Genomic DNA, 8,722 nt, shown 5'->3' with positions numbered 1-8,722 from the left:
CACAGTTGGTTTAGCTTGTGGCTCACACATTTTGGTTTTAGCTCAGGAAGGATGGCTCCAGAGCAAACTAATTTATGCAATAGCCAAATCGCTCACTCACAATTTTAATGCCAGTAGCTCATAAAGTTGAATTTTTGCTCACAAGACTCCACAGCTTAGAAGGAGCATTGGTCTCATCTATTCACCTCATCTCTGTTCAGGGTGTTATTTAAATGGAAAGTGCTGTTTCACAAATTTAAAGCCTTTTTTAATGCTTTAGCTGGAGGCAAACAGTGCTCCAGTTAGAGTGGTGCACCTGCAAGCCTCATCCTGGCTCCAGCCCTCACTAGATGGACCTTTCATCTGTTGCAACAGGGCTTTGCTTACATTCTTACTCTTCACTTCATTGCTTGTTTTCCCTTTTACAACGTTTTGATCTCCTGCTTCACTCCACTCATGCAGCTCAATGCTCTAATATTTCCTTATTAACATCTAAGTGCTTGCATATGGGAAAACACTTGCGGAAACAGAGGAAATCCCAGAAACAAGAATCGAAAGATTTGAAAGGCAAGGAAACATTTTGAGAGGGTAATTTAAATGAAGACATACAAAATGAGAGCTACTGTGATTAGGCAACACATCATACAATTAGATGTGTATATACTCCATATTCAGAGCCAGTTCAAGCTAGGTTGTTATACAACAGGAAGTAAGCCTTGGTAATGGGTAAGGATGGGCACAGACCGGAGAAATGCAGGTTTGTGTCGATTTGTGGTTTATGGCCGAACCACAAGCTGAACCATGAACTGAATTGAACCAGGAGGCTCATTTGTGAACTGAACCAGTTTGTGGCCCGGCAAACCCCATTGAAAGGGACCACAGTCCCCTTAAATGGGGTTTGCAGAAAGCCCAAAACACAGCTAAGCAGCGGGGAGCAGCCTGCTCCCTGCCACTCAGCTGTTTTGTCAGACTGTCTTGTGCAGTCCCTTTAAAGTTTGGAAGGAATGCACATGGCAGCCCAAAAACAACTGAGCAGAGGGGAACAGATTGCTCCCCACCACTCAACTGTTTCTGCAGCTTTTGTGGGGAACAGAAAGCAGGGGTTTAAGGAGTCCCTGCTTTATGCACTATCCATGAACCACCACAAATTGCTTTAAATGTTCATAGAAGTTCATGATGGTAGACAAGTTACAAACTTCAGTTCGCATATCACAAACAGAGCAAAATTCATGATGGATTTTACTTCATAGTTCAGTTTGTGCCCATCCCTAGCAATGGAGAACAAGCTATGGCACTGGGACTAAAACAGGGGCCTAGCTTGGTCCCAAATGGTCACAGCACAGATTCAGGTGGCAATGATGTATATGGGCTCTAACTGTTCTCTACTCCTATGCTAGAATTGCCTAGGGATAATTTAAGCGGCAGTAGTGCTGCCCAGCAGTGATCTGGGAGACAGCACCAGTTACCTGCAGGAGCAGCAGTCAGGAATAAGCTGAGCTTCTGTGCCACATGGACATTCTTTTCATTGTTCTGTCCCGCACACTTGCTTGAATAATTTCAGTGGAAAACCGGCCCTGTCGAAACTCAGCCCATTAGGAAAATTACTACCAGCACAGATATCTCATTTTAATACAAATGCAGTTTTGTATTTGTCTATAATGCACAGCATAGCTATACTGCAGAAGGTGACTGTTTTTAATATTCTACAAGGAATAAGGTCCATTGTGGAAATAAATACAACGAGCTCTAGAAAGAGGCTCTGGGCGAGTGCCCTGGCCTTGGGCACTTAGTGTCAATTTGCTGTGGTGACCTCAGCAGGGTATACTGACACAGAGTCCACCATTTTCTCCAGAGGAACTGATCTCTGCTACCTGAAGAGCAGTTGTAATTTTGAGTGATCTCCAGCCCTCACCTGGAGATTGGCAACAATGGTTCCCCAGGAGAGAATGGCTGGTTTTGAGGGTGGAGTCTATGGCATTGTACCTGTCTGAGGTCCTCAAACCTCACTCTCTCCAGGCTCCACCCCACAAATCTCCACGAATTTCCCATCCTGGAGTTGGCAACCCTATCTCCTTCCCAGCCAACCATCAACCTACCTTGATCTGCCCCTCTGACTTCAGCTTTCCATCTCCTCCCCCCTCCCTCCTGGAAAGTAGTTGTAATTCTGAGTGATCTCCAGCCCCCACCTGGAGATTGGCAACAATCATTCCCCAGGAGGGACTGACTGGTTTGGAGGGTGAAGTCTATGGCATTATACCTGTCTGAGATCCCACCCCTCCTGAAACCTCACCCTCTCCAGGCGCCATTCCTCAAATCACCAGGAATTTCCCACCTGGAGTTGGCAACCCTATCTCCTTCCCAGCCAATCATCAACCTACCTTTATTCCCCCCTCACTCTTCAGCTTCCCCCCCCACCTGCAGCCTCTACCATGCTCTGAAGCCCTGACTGCTACATCACATTGGCTGTCATACAGGGGCCATCTCAGCAGGATATAAGGACACAGAGTCCACCATTTTCTCCAGGGGAACTGATCTCTGCCATCTGGAAAGCAGTTGTAATTCTGAGTGATCTTCAGGCCTTACCTGGAGATTGGCAACAATGGTTTTCCCCAACAGGCACTAAGAGGAAATGTATTTTACCTCAGAACACATTTTATCTCAGAACAGCAACATCAAACTGTTTAGAATGTTAGAGGCAAAGGCCAATGAGGCTGCATATGCAAATGACCTCTGTGTTCTGAGGCAAAGGTCAATCAGGCCACATATGCAAATGACCTCTGAGTTCTGACTGGCTATAGGGGGGAGTGGAACAGCAAACTGTTTAGAATGTTGGAGGCAGGACTCAGGCAATGCAGCCAGTGGATAGGGAGACCCTCTGAGTGACAGATCAGGGAGCCAACTGATTTGGGAGCGTGTTGGAATGTTCAGGGGAGTCCATGACCAAAACAGAATTATATATAAGGAGAGATTTTATGTAAGCTGCCCTGAGCCTGCTTCAGTGGGGAGGGCAGGGTTTAAATTGAATGAATTAATGAATTAATAAGAGGGATGGAAAGAGAAAATGGCTATGTCCATTCATATTATATCCTTTGGGCTATGTCCTATTAATCAGTGACTAGACTCAGGAGTAGATGGGACTCAGGAGTACCAGTGCTGTTCTACACTGGTGTTCCCCAGTAGTTAAAAAAAGAAAGAAAGACTTTTTGTGCTAAGAGGTACGGCAAGCAGTCCAGGGCAAATTAGCCATTAAGGCCTCTAGTGAAAATTCCAGTTGACTGATGGCTGGACAGGGGGCTGCCCCCTGCCTGATCCTGTGATGGCTTTGCACAAAGTGGGTGTGAGCCACTGTCATGGCAAACTGGCAAACACAAGCCAACACTGTGAGCCGGCAGCTCCCGCCTGGCACATTGTGGGTGGGTGTGAGCCAGACAAACAGCTGCAAGCCTGCTCCTTCTCTCTCCCTCTGTCAGGGTTGGGCAGGGCTGGGGGTGGGCCTTTTTCTCCTTCATTCCCCCATCAAGGGCAGGGGCAGGGCTCTTTTGTAGTGCTGTTTTTGCCTCCCAGTCCATCCTCAAGGCAGTCCCTGGCTATCTTGCCAAACACAAGGGATAGCATTAGTTTTTACAATAACATAAAATAACTGGAATCACTCTTCTGAAACTATTCCTTCCTGTTTTTATTGATGTCGCTTTTGCAGGCACTGCTCTCAGTCTACAAAGCAATGTCACCCATTTTATTTACTCCGTTTCCCCCCAATTTACTAAATTCTAAACACAATCAAAGCTAGTTCCAAAATGCAATTCATCACTTGAATTTTCTGTATCTGATTACTGTTGATCATTGACGATAGTGTAAAAAGATGCAGCTGAAAAACAAACATTACTCTTTTAATTAGACATATGAAGGGAGGGAAGGCAGCATGGTATTGCCTGATCTTGTCAGATCTCAGAAGCTAAGCAGGGTCAATACTTGGATTGGAAACCACCAAGGAAGACTCTGCAGAGGAAGGCAATGGCAAACCACCTCTACTTTTCTCTTGCTTTGAAAGCCCATAAGTTGCGACTTGAAGGCACTTATATATGTACAGATATGAAAATTCAGTTAGTATCCTGTAGGTAATGTAGACCCATATGGACTGAAAGACCACACTTTATGAGCCTTCTTGTAGTCTCTACCACCTTTGGCCTTCTGTTAATGGGTAATAAGGTTTTCTCAGTGGTGGCTCTTGTACTTTCCTATGGATATTTGGCTGGGACTTATTTGATGGGCTTTGGATATCAGGTGGGAAAGAAATGCACTCTGGTTATTCCCCTGTTCCTTCTGGTTGGCCCCCTGAGATCAGGGAAAACAACAACAACAACTCTAAAGCCATCCCAAGTCTCCTCATGGTGATACTGCCCCTTCTCCAAAGATGCAAAAAACAAAAACAAACAAAAAACCCACTGCCACCAATGACTTGGACAGTATCTCCACCAGATGGAGGAATACAACTTGGCCCTTTTTACCTGGGCTGCTATTTAAAGACTCTGTCTAGTCGCTGCACTTGTTTGCTTTGCTCCACAAGCTAGCCCAGGAACCATCTACTGCAACTTTATAAACCTGAGCTATGTGCTCCAGGGATAATGAGCTTCTCCATTGCCCCTCTCTGTTAACCACACTTAGGTTTGACATTTTTCCAGTGATCAGACATAGACCATTTAAAATATACTTTACTTCTTACTGTTTTTACAACCAAAGTCATAAGCAGCAGACCTTCATCCCACATAAGAACCTAAAGTTAGTTATCATGTAACTATCCTCAGGGCCTGCAAGACACAGCTCTTCCACCAGGCATTTGACCAAGGAGCCGCACCTAATAGCTAATAGCTGAATAGAAGACTCTGTGCCCTAATACCACCATCGACAGTCTGTGCTTTGCTGGCATGAATCAGGCCAATATGATAGTCTTAACATTAATGCTGACTGCGCACCTCATTATGATTGATTTGTTACCAATGTTCCACCATCATCATATAAGTTTGTATACTAGCACTTTATGACTGGTTTTATATTTGCTCTGTTTTTATCTGTTTTAATTTTTATGTAAGCCGCCCTGAGCCTGCTTTGGCGGGTAGGGTGGGGTATAAATTGAATAAATAAACAAATAACTTAATGGCAGCTGCCAGAAATTTTGTGACGCATGAAGTATTTTGTTTGTTTTTATCTCTAAGTAGCGAAGATGGTTTTGCTTCTGGAGAGAGGGAGAATTCTGATTAAGAAATGAGGAGATCAGGTCAGCTCTTAATTCTGAGAATTTAGGACAGTCAAAGAATATGTAATCTACAGAATCAGTCTTGTTGCCGCAGTTGCAGTCTATGGAATTCCACAGAATCTTCCTAGCATTACTGCTGAGTATAAGGCATTTAAGTGCAACATACTTCAGGAAAGTTATCTCAGATAGTTAAGCATTTTTGCTGGAGGGAGAGTGCCAGCTGAAAAAGATGAGCACACTCTGCAAGCTCTAATCACCGTGCTTTCGTAGTCAAAGTTTCTCAGTTGTATTCTAGTGAGCTGGATCTGTTCCTGTTTGCTCTCTGTATCCCTCACATCCTGGGCAATACCCAAATATAATAATGTATGATCCAAAAGTCTGTCCCAGTCACTTCTGTGATGGTCCTGCCTGACTAGTCCAAAAAGACTTGATTCTAGGTTTGATTTTGATATCCTGAATTTTGATGTCCACAGGTCTTTGCTTCGAAGGACAGCTCCCCAACTTCAGCTCTCAGAGCTATTCTGGATACACACTGAGGAATTCCTAAGATATTATATAGGAATCTTAATAGTGGTCTATCAATATTGTCTGATACTGCTCTGATCCAGACCCTGGCAGCATATAACATCTGCCCAACAACTCTGGTCTTGAAAACTTTGACTGCCACAGGAATGCATTGGCCACCAGAAAAACAGGAGAATCTTGAGATGGCCTTTTCAGTACTGGTAGCAGCTCCTACAGTGGAGTTCAAGAGCACCTTCCAGGAGAGGTTTGCTTGAAAGGTAATTCCTGGGTATTTAAAATGGTCTAGTTGATTCATAGGTTGATCTGCTACTACCCACTTGTATGTATCCTTCATTTTTTACTGAAAAGAATAACCTTTGATGGTTACATTAATATCTAAGCCCTCATTTGAGCAATACTCCACAAAGGAACCTATGAACTTGTGTAGGCCAACCACAGATCTTGACAGAATGGCAGTATCATCTGCATATAAGAGAAAAGGTTACATGAACCCAGACAGGGTGGATGAAATTCATCTCCAGAAATGTGAGAAAATTCATGTACAAATTAAATAACAACAGGGCAAGGATGCATCCTTGTTTAACTCCTCTGCTCAGAGGGATAGCTCTGGTCAGTTTGCCAGATGAGCCACATCTCACTTGAGGAGTAGGCTTATCATATAGTTGTTTAATCAAAAAGAGAAGGCATTTATCAATAGATAAAATATTCAATTTATTCCAGAGTCTTTGGGCACAGAATCAAAGGATCCTCTAAGGTCGATAAACCCAACAGCCAGCAGTCCATCTCTTGAACTGGTATCAATAATGAATGTACAGTGAAACAATTAAGGAAGTTTAATAAATGAAGAATGATCAAGGAAGTTTAATAAATGAATACAATTACTTGGATTCTGTTCAAGCATTTCAAGCTGAAGAAGGGAACAAGAAAAAGAGTAAACATGCAGTCCCCTTTCTCTACCCAGTGCTCAGAATTTATCCTAAATGATGTCTAAATTAGGGATGGACATAAACTGGCACAGTAACTTAAGTTCATCATGAATTTTGGCTGGTCTGTGGTTCACAAAGCATTGTTCACAAACTAAAGAGCTGCCATGAACTTCCACAAATTTTAACACAATTCATGGCCATTCATGGCTCCGAGCCATTTAAACCCCTGATTTCTGCTCCTCCTATACAGGAACAGAGAGCAGTTACAACAATTGATATATTGGGGTGAATTCTTGGGTGGAGGGCATTTCTCCACATCAGTTAAAATATTTTTTTTCTTTAATGGAATGTCTATCTGATGCTTTTATCACTTTTGTTGCTAGTTTTTAGAAATATACATATCTTTCATTTTACATTTCCCCCCATATATTGTCATTTAATTTGTTTTTAAATTTTGCCTCTTTTAATTGTCAGTGTTCCCAATTTATTGGTTTCTTTTACAACATTTCATGCTATTCTAACACCACTTATGTGCCATTTTTTTAAAGATGACAGAAAATTAGGTGAATTTGTTAATAATTATATGACATTTAATTAAAGCTGGCCCCGGTCACATGGAGCTTTAGGCACGCTAGAGAGACGGAATATAGGCGGATTTTCCAGGCACGATCTAACCGCCACATCTGGGAAGCGTAGAGCTCCCGTGGCGCACCTGAGGCTTCCTGCCGAAGATGCGGGGTAAAAAACTAGTACCTCGGAGGTACTAGTTTCCAGAAACCGCGGGGCAAAGGCGGGCGTCTGATCACAATTCCGGTGGCATCTGGCGCCCACCCATGTCCCGTCACAAAAAGGGAAAGAAAAGAAAAAAAGAAGGAAGAAAGCTACTCTTCCTTAACCTGGAGACTTCTCTTTAATTGCTTAAAAAACTGTGTGACCTGTGGGTGGATGATTGCAGAAGTATTTGGTTCTAACTGCCAAGGAGTCATAACAAAGCACTTTCTGAGTCACCCACTCACTCACCCAGCAATGTCCTGAGCACTTAGAATAGTCTTTTAACAGTATAATCATGAACAGAGTTATACCCTTATAAATCCACTGAAGTCAGTGGGCTTTAAAAGAGCAACTCTGTTTAGGATATCACTATTAGTCTTTCTGAGATTGCAGCATTGGTGGGAGGATGGCTGGGCTATTTTCTAATAAGTGCTGTTTTTAATACAATAGGCTCTCAACTGTATCTTAGGCAAGCATAACAAAGCTCTTGCAAAATCGTCCACCCACCAATTTGGCTAGGATCACTTGTCAAAGTGCCTTGTTATGCTTGCCCAGCAGGCAAAACAGATTGCTTTAGCAATCATCCACCCACTATCCTCTTTAGGAATTAAACACACACACAAAATGAAAACACATCTGAACCCATACAAAGACTAACCCCTGGTCCCACAATCCAAGCATTTAGCATTATTGTGTATCTATTGGCTCTGAATCATACAGCATAATATGTTCACTGTGTAAATGGCCACAGTTCAATCTGTCAGACTAAGAAAAGGCACTAGATTAGATCAGTTAGTGATGGTAATAGTGTGTAGAAAGCACACTGAGAAGGAAACAGGTAGTTCAAATGGAATAGGTAAAATGAAATTCTGGGGCATATTCCACCACCAGAAGTTTCTCCATCAGCTAGGGCAGTTAAATAAATTAATATGGGGGCACACAATAGATGATGAGGTGTATATGGATTCTGAGGATATTTAAAATGTGTGTGAAAACACTGGGTGAAGTCTTCCAGATATTTGGAGTGATGAAATTGCTGGAGTGAACAACTCAGTATACCTGGACATGGGGGGGGGGGTGTTTGCTATATCATTCTAAGTGTGTATAGGTGTCATCTCCTTGAATGGGATGCCTCTCTTTGTCTTAACTTGGGAGATGCCCTCTGATCCTGTAGCGACAAAGCCCTCCCATACACATGATGCCGGATTTCTGATAGAGAAAGTACTCTTTAGATTAGGCTTCTTTTCTCTTCTTTAGAGAACTTTTCTGA

General features: G+C 42.9%; 1 pseudogene; it reads right to left on the bottom strand.

The window, feature by feature from the left end:
* Positions 1-6,092: 6,092 nt before the first annotated feature.
* Positions 6,093-8,722, bottom strand: part of LOC107106171 — a 69,987-nt pseudogene continuing 67,357 nt past the window's right edge.

The sequence above is a fragment of the Gekko japonicus genome, unplaced genomic scaffold (assembly GCF_001447785.1).
Source record: "Gekko japonicus isolate JY-2015 unplaced genomic scaffold, Gekko_japonicus_V1.1 scaffold1521, whole genome shotgun sequence".
Taxonomy (NCBI): Eukaryota; Metazoa; Chordata; class Lepidosauria; order Squamata; family Gekkonidae; genus Gekko; species Gekko japonicus.
Note: the sequence above shows the minus strand (reverse complement) of the source record. Positions and strands in the feature narration are given on the sequence as shown.